Below are 9,059 nucleotides of genomic sequence, written 5' to 3'. Positions count from 1 at the left end.
GAAATTTTATGGTACTTCTTGCTAGAAAGCTCACTTGCAGATGTACCACATGCGGACAACCCAACATGTCAAAAATGAGCTCCTCATGATCCAATTATTCCATGCGGTTTGGTCAGACCCACACTAAATTGGTACATCATGAGGAATGTAAACCTTCTCAACACTTGGAATAAAGTAGTCGATGCATTTCTCAAGCAGTATAAGTTCAATATGAATATCACACCTTCTTGGGAAAATTTGGAGATGTCGAGAACTTCAACCAACTTATTCCAATGGGGGAACAAATTGAAATGGGGATAAGAGAAGGGCGGCTTCTTGAACCATCTAACAAAAGGTTTTCCACTAAGAAGGAGAAAGAAGTCATTTGTAGATATGAATGTGACTTACGGCCAAGAAAATACTAATCACACCTCGACTATCTAGGTGAATGGAAGGCAACAACAAATTTCCGGCTATTAATATTCATCCAGTCAAATAATAGAAGGCAATTCTCTCATCTCCCCATATCTCCATTCCAAGTATTGGCAATTCTTTGAAAGAAAGGTTTGCTTACCGGAGCCAAAGCACCCTAATCGCGAGTACAATCGTGGTTATGACTCGACAAAGAAGTGTGACTACCACATCGGTGAATTAGGGCATTCAACTAATGAATGTTTCACCCTCAAGCACTGAATCCAAAATCTCTTGGACACAAAGGCCTTTTCATTCTAAACTGTAGCCAAATGTCCAAAAAAAAATCCATTGCATGAGCATGAAGGTAAGGTGAATGCTATATTGGAGCTTAACACCCGGTCGAACCAAGAACCTGAAAATGCATGTTGCGAATGCCTATAATGGACTGGTGAGAGCTGGATATTATCCAAATCATGAGGTCATTCCCTATCACGGATGAAAAAAAGAGTTACTAAAATAGTGGATGATGGTATTATCGTATATGCTGACCACAACTGCATAGTCTCCACTATTTCTCATGTTATTGATTGAGAGGAGTGAGTTGCACTCAATCTGATCGAGATAAAATTGATCCTTTGCTAGTGGATATGCCTCTATTAGAAGATGCAGGAAGATGCAGGACTATTTATCGAGATCCTTGCACTCGACGAAGGACTAGTGATCGAGATATCTCAACCTTATGAGTATGTCAACAACAAGGCAATGCCTTGGTCCTATGATCTAGATGTTGACGTGGTTACAAGGTTTGGTCAGACCTATATTTAAGCTAATGCCCAACCCGCAAAGCTCATCATTGATAAAAAGGTTAAAGAATTTCTAACTGTGATCAAAGTAAGTGAGTATAATGTGGTCACAAATAATGCCTGCTCAGTTCTCTTTACTCAAACTCTTGCTAACATCCCCTACACATCAAAAGGATTTGATGATGGTGCTGAGTGAAGTTCGTGTACTAGAAACGATTAAGACAGACAAGTTAGAGGAATTCATGAGATCAATCCTTCTCAAAGACTTTATTGTCTTTATGATGAGGAATTCCCTATTGATGGGAGGGGACACAACAAAGTGCTCTATATATCCATCAAACATAAGTCTTCTCATGTATTCTGAGTGGTCATTGACAACGGGTCCACTCTGAATGTATGTCTATTGGCCACTATTCATGGTCTCAAGATAGACCTGTCTAAGATACATGCTATGAAGACTTTTGTGCGAGCTTTTGATGGGACAAATAATGATGTGATTAGGAAAATCCATCTTGATGTGCAAATAGGGTTGGCCGTTTTTAACATCCCCTTTCAAGTGATGAATATCCTTACCGCATTTAATTTTCCGCTAGGCCGTCCTTGGATACATATTGCTGGAGCGGTGCCATCAAATCTACATCAAAGTGTGAATTTCGTGGTTAAAAAAGGAAGCTAGTAACTATTTATGGCGAAGAAAACCATCGAATTTATCATGAGATGACTATTCCCTATGTTGAGCCAGATTTCGAGTTTGAATCAAGTTACCACTTGTTTGAGTTAGCGTCCACCATACATACTTCTCGAGGTTTGTCGCCACCCACTCTCGAGGTTTCAAATGTTGCCCTTATGGTAGGAAGGGTGATTGTTGGAAATGGTTTTGTTTCTAGCCGTGGTCTTGGAAGAAAGGGTCAAGGCATTCGGAACTCTATTGAAGTCCCTCGGAGGTCTTGCTTTGCTAGACTAGGGTACCATGGAAGAGGTGAAGAAATTTCTAGAAGACAAAGATAAGATTGGCAAAACTTACCACTTGAGCAAGAGCAAGGGAGGCAAAACTCGTTACCTCCCAACATTTGCGAGACATTCTCTAGCCCTCCTAGAATGATGTAGGATAGAATAAAAGTAATGGATACCTTAAGACAACCAAGTGGAAAATTTGATTATTATGTAAAGTACTCAGTTCCCCCCAGATTTTACATTGACTCTTGTGACATTATCCCAAATGGATGGGGTGGCATGAATGATTTGACACCTCCAAAGACACAGAACCCTAATGATGCACTAGAAGGAATCACAAATATGTTCAATGATCTCTTTATAGGGGCCATTAATGAAGGACCGCTAGAAGGAATAGGCCTTAGCCCACAAGAGCAACTCATTTATTGCTTTTGCACATTCTCGTGCGTGAGAATCTTTATTGCTTTCTAGGAATTATTTTCGATTTCTTCTTTTTCATTTTCTTCTTAGGGCTTGCATATCGCATTTTCCATTCAATAAATGTAATTGATAGATGAATTTCAATAAAATTACAAATTTTATTTTGAGGTCATGATGAGGTACACCAAACCAACCGCTGATGATATCCAATTGATAAAAAAAAATCCAAGAAGAATTATGAGGTCTTAGCTTCATCATGCTTTCTCGTGTCAAAATGTTTTTAAAAAAATTTGCAAAAAGAGTTTCAAAAAAGAAAAAAGAAAAAATATAATTTACCCTATCTGTCTTTTTTATTCATCCACTTCTTGTTTCGAACGGTTTTATGGCATGCAAAAGGCATGGAATGGTCCAATCCAATGCGGTAAGTGCTGAAAATTATGATCTTGAAGACTTGATCGAAGATTCCATTAAGGTGAAGCATAGCTGGGAACAACATGAAAAAGCCAAGGCTCTTACATCCAAACAAACCGTCACTATTAATTTAGGTGATATAAAAGAAGCAAAGGAGGTGCAAATTGAGGCAAATCTCCCCAAGGACAAGGCCGAGTGCCTAATTCAGTTGCTGGAAGAATATCAAGATGTCTTTGCCTAGGTCTACACGACATGCTAGTTTAGACCCATCAATCGTCAAGCATTGTTTACCTATTAATCTGGACAAGCCACCTAAGAAGCGGAGGTTGCGGAGGCTAAATCCGAACTCTCGAAAAGATCGAGGAAGAAGTAATGAAGCTTTTGAAGGTGGGATTCATTAAAGTCTCACAATACCCGAATGGGTGGCTAACCTGAAGTCCGATGATGAAAAGACGGTTGAGTATGGGTTTGTATTGATTATCGCGATTTGAACAAGGCTAGCCGGAAGGATGATTTCCCGTTACCACATATAGATGTCCTTATGGATAGTACTGTTGAATTTGAACTATTCTTATTTATGGATGGTTTTTCCAGATACATTCAGAGAAAGATGAAAGAGGAAGACAAGGAGAAAATTGCATTTATCACCTCGTGGGAAACCTTTCATTATAAGGTCATGACCTTCGAACTTAAAAATGCAAGAACAACTTACCAACGAGTCATGGTAGCACTATTCCATGATATGATGCATCAGGAGATCGAGGTTTATGTCGATGATATGATTGCAAAGACCCAACTTGGAAAAAGCCACGTCGAAACCTTGAAGAAGTTGTTCAATCGACTCTGTGAGTTCAAGTTTTGTCTAAATCCCACTAAATGTGTGTTCGGAACAACATCAGGTAAATTACTCAGATTCATTGTAAATAGTAAAGGTGTCACACCCCATCTTCTGAGCACGTGCCCATCCTTTTTATGGTCGATTAAATAGCGACGTCCCATGATGCATTGCCAACCCATTCATTTTAATACGCATGCGGAAGTATATAAGTAATCCCCAGACAACAATTCAATATGATAGAAAAATAGGGCCACATTTCCTTGAAAACCACAACACACCTTTTTACATATCGGGATAATTTATAGACATTACTATCCGTTATTTAAGGTCTACCAAAGGGTTGATTCCCGAAACTAGTTGTCCTAGGACCAACTATTCAGACCCGATTGCTGAACCTTCGAGTCCACGGGATCCGGGCGAGACGGCGGTTCCTCTAATACACCATCAGTGGGTCTGGATTCTCATCCTAGACAACATCAATTACTTTAGCAAGGATACAAAACTTCTAAGGGGACCTATCCTAAGACCGTGGGGAGTGGTGTGGAACCAAGCCACCAATCGATTGGGTACCTCTTGGTGTGGGACCTCTTCAACCCAGACTATGGTCACAACCAACTCGTAAGTCCAATCACTTATGGGATCAGGAAAAATAGAGACCTACTTGGTTATTCTCACGGGACAACCAAGACAACCAGGGGGAGTCGCTATATGCGAACCTGAAAATGTTATCCCACAACGGGATGAGACGACGTCTCAGCAAGTTCAACCCTTTAAGACCTGATTAGGAAGAAAATATGCCCTAAGGGCTGCCTAAGCATAACACATGTCAGAGGACTTACATTGGCTTCAGTTCCTTCTTGTCAGACAATATAATTCAAACAGTTATTCACTTAGATCGAATCATCGATCAATCGACTCGGTCGATTACATGTCACCACGACCTTCCCCTGATCGATACATTCAATGATATTTATAAAGTCCGATCAAATCAGGACTGCTCACCCAAAGTTGATAATATAATATACCGTATATATGATTGCCCAAAGCTGATAGATTAAGGCCTCCAGGCCGATTTAGTATACTATAAATGCTTACCCAAAGCTAATAATATGTACTCACCTAAAACTAATAATATGGTATACTGTATATATGCTCACCCAAAGCTGATAAATTAGGGCCCCCTAGTCAATATAGTATACCACTTTCACTATACAACCAATTCATCATTTTATCATGCCCGATAAAAATAGCCGTGTGTGGGTACACGGTCGGCCTTAACCAAAATACCATAATTTCACTTTCACAATTCCCACCATTTTATATAGTCAACCAAAATATTTTTGATATTATAAACCACGCTCGGTTATTTTCCAAACAATTACCAAAATTACTTCATTTAGGAATAAAATCCTAAAATTACAATCAGACAAAATTAGCACAAATTAAAGCTCAAATAAATAAACAGATTGCACCACAATAACCAGCATAAAATTCCGGTCACTGACTATCCTAGTCTAATTTTCGGAAATAATTAATTAATTAATTAATTACGAAAATTAATTAATAAATGCAATAAATGCATACTTAGGCCCGTAATGCCTAATTATATGCCAGAACGAGCCTGGAAAATTTTCGAGACTCGTTAAGTAAATACTAGAGTCTATTTACTCGCTAATTACACTAACTAACCACCTAATATGCATTGACAATTAATTAAATTTATTAATCTAATCTAATCTAACCACCTAATACATTTTAGCCTAAACTAATCAACCACTAAATGTGATTAGCGTACTAAGTGAGGATTAATGAGTTAAACTCACCTATTTAATGATCCACTTAGATCAAAATAACCGGGAGGCGGAGGAACTTGATAAACTTCAAAGTGGGACCTCAAGCGGGGTGCGAGGCTTGGCCCGAAAATGGCCTCGCAAGGCCCACAATTGATCTGAAAGGGCTCCTCCACTTCGGTGCAGTGAAAAATAACAGTCGATTAGGGTTGGTTTGGACTGGTTTCGGTGGCCGCGGTGGTGGTGCAACCTCGGCTTAATGGCCGGAGCTCACAGGTAGGAGGATGAGAAAACAATGGGTTGCCTTTGTCAATTCTAGGGGGCTTTGTTGATGTTGAATCGGTGAAGTCGTGGACTAGGTCGAGCAATTGAAAATATGAGAGCCGTTGCTGAAGCTGCTGGGGACCAAGTCATCAACGTGGGAGAGGAATTCGCTGAAGTGCTGGCCAGAAAAGATGGGGACGCGAGCAAATGGTGTGAAAGAAGAAGGGGAATCAGTGCTGGTGGGGGCAAAACACACGTGCAGGTGAGTAAAATGAAAGAAAACCGAAGGAACAAGGAAAATTGAAAGCAAAACAGAAGCGGTAAGAGGGGTCGTTGTTGGCTAGAGAAAAAGAATTAAAGGGAGAGGATAAGAAGAGATAAATGTCAAGAGAGAAAGACAAGGAGGAGGCCAGCTGTGAGGAAATGTCGGCTAGGGGGAAAAGGAAAAGAACATGAGAGAGAGAGAGAGAGAGAGAGAGAGTGATTGACAGGAAAGGGGAAGAACGCACGCAATAGGGAAAGCATGTGCAGGAATGAGAGGCCAAAAGTGGAGAAAGAGAGGGGGGAAATAAAATCAAAGTCAAAATGCCTTAAACAAAGTTCATTAATTCTTAATTTTGGCTCAACTTCAAACAACTTTGTCAATTGGTCATCCTAGGGCCAATTTCTTTACCATCTTGCATAATTTGAAGTCTAAAAGAAGATCAAGATGACGGTCCCTCTATCCCATGAATTTCCTTCAAATATGAATTTCTATTTCATTTTTCTCGGAATCCAATTTTCTGAACAAATTTCTCCAATTGAGGTTCAATTTGTTGCGGAAAAAGCCCACAAAATTCCCCTGTCACCAACTCACTCACACCCGACAAAAATCCTTCAAATTAGCCAATCCAAATTTCCGTTCGTTTTCCGAATCGTCCGATTTGATTTTCCGTAAAAATCTTGAACTCGCCAAAAATTCTTCAAAAAGTGAGTCAACATTCTTAAAATGACTCATGACACGACAAAACTTTCAATTTTTGAAATCGAATTCGAATTCATGATTAATTTCAATCAGGCACGGTTTTAGCGTGATCTAGCCTACCGGGTAACTTTTAGAAATTTTTGGTGCAATTAACCTGTTGTCAATTTTCTTCGTACCTCTTCGACACATTAGCGACTCTCGGTGGTCGTGAAAATCTCGAAGTTTCAAATACAGACACAAGGTACCCAAAACAATAGAAAATCGGTTTAGTGTCAATCGATGATAATTTTGCAACTTGGTGGAATCACCCACACTTGATCACACATCTCAATCAAATTAACCTATATTTGGTATCTAATTGATTTTTAATTGTGCCGTAATTTGATCCTTGCAGACTAGCACGGTGAAGCAGTTGATTCATGGTTGAGTTCTTGAGTCTATTGCATTAAAATCCCTTAACAACTTCACATGATAGGTCAGTTATCTTATAAGTGGCCATCTTAGAGAAAACCACTATAGTCGATTTGATGAAAGGCCCAACTTATTCAATCGAAATCGGAACCTAAAAATCAAGATGTCACAAAAGAGATTGAGATCGACCCATATAAAGCCAAGGCCATATGCGAGTTGCGACCCCCGTCAACGATGAAAGAAGTTCAGAGCCTATTGGGGAGATTGAATTACATTGCTCGATTCATTTCCCAACTTTCCGAAACTACCTAACCGTTCTTCAAGCTCTTAAGGAAAAATTCACAGGTCAACTAGAATGATAAGTGTCGAGAAGCGTTCAACAAGTTGAAGCAATACTTGATAAATCCATTAATTCTTGTCCCATCATTGCTGGGGAATCCTTTGATTCTCTACCTCACCATTCATAGTGAATCATTAGGCGCAATGTTGGCTCAAGAAAGTCTCGTTGATGAAAAAGAATGAGCCATTTATTACCCGAGTAAGAAATTCATTGTCTCGAAATTGAAATACTCTAAAGTTGAAAAGACTTGTGAAGCATTAGTGTGGGTATTGCATAGATTGCAATAGTATACACTACATTACCTGACGTTTCTCGTGACTGAAAACAATCTTATCAAGTACTTACATAATCGACTAGCTTTGGTGGGTAAGTTGGCTAAATGACAAATTTTAATTTCAAAATTTGACGTGCAGTTCATGCCACAAAAGTCAGTTAAGGGTCGAGTGATCGCCGGTATATTGGTTGAGAATCCAAGAGTCTCGAATAATGATGATCATTCCTTGGATGATCGTGTCTTGTATGTAAGTGAATATTCATGGACCATATTCTTTGATGGAGCCATAAACTTGTCTGGTTCTAGTATTTGGGCAGTTTTGATATCTCCAGACAAACAAAATCATCCAATAGCTGCAAAATCGATATTCCCATGCACTAAAAATGTAGCTGAGTATGAAGCTTGTATCATTGGCCTTCAAGTTGCAATTGAGATGGGAATGGCTAAGTTAAATTGATATTCCCATGCACCAATCATACTTTAGACCGTAGGTGAATGGAAGATTAAGGACGCCAAATTGCTCTCGTATCACGAGTATCTAAAAGATCTAGTGAAGGAATTCGATGAAGTTTCATTTGAATACTTATCGAGATCTTACAATCAATTCGCTGATGCACTTGCAACTTTGTCATCTACGTTGCAAGTCATTGACGGATTAGAAGTCAAACCATTGACAATAGAAGTTTTGGCAAAGTCGGCTTATTTTATAGTCGTGACTGAAAAATCTGATGGGAAACCATGGTATTACGATATCATAAACTACATTCAAAAACCAAAATTCCACGAGGGAAGTATTCTAGCCTATATGAAATACATCATGAAGATGGTCTCGAAATTCTTCATTAATGGTGAGAATTTATACAATAGATCTTATGGTTCAGTCTTGTTATGGTGTGTCGATGTAGCTGAAGCTACTCAAATCATGCGAGAAGTGCACGAAAGAGTGTGTGGTCCACACATGAAAGCCAAGAAAATTATGAGATTGGGCCATTACTAGTTTGCACTAGAAAGTGACTGCATCTAGCACGTACGAAGTTGCCACCGTTGCCAAATTCATGGGGATAAGATAGATGTTCCCCCAACTGAGCTGTACCAGTTTTCCGAGCCATGGCCCTTCTCAATGTGGGGCATTGATGTCATTGGCCCAATAAATCCTAAAGCTTCAAATGGGCATCGGTTCATCTTGGTGGTAATGAA

This window comes from Eucalyptus grandis, chromosome 11 (assembly GCF_016545825.1).
Source record: "Eucalyptus grandis isolate ANBG69807.140 chromosome 11, ASM1654582v1, whole genome shotgun sequence".
NCBI classification, from domain to species: Eukaryota; Viridiplantae; Streptophyta; class Magnoliopsida; order Myrtales; family Myrtaceae; genus Eucalyptus; species Eucalyptus grandis.
This window is presented reverse-complemented; position numbering follows the sequence as displayed.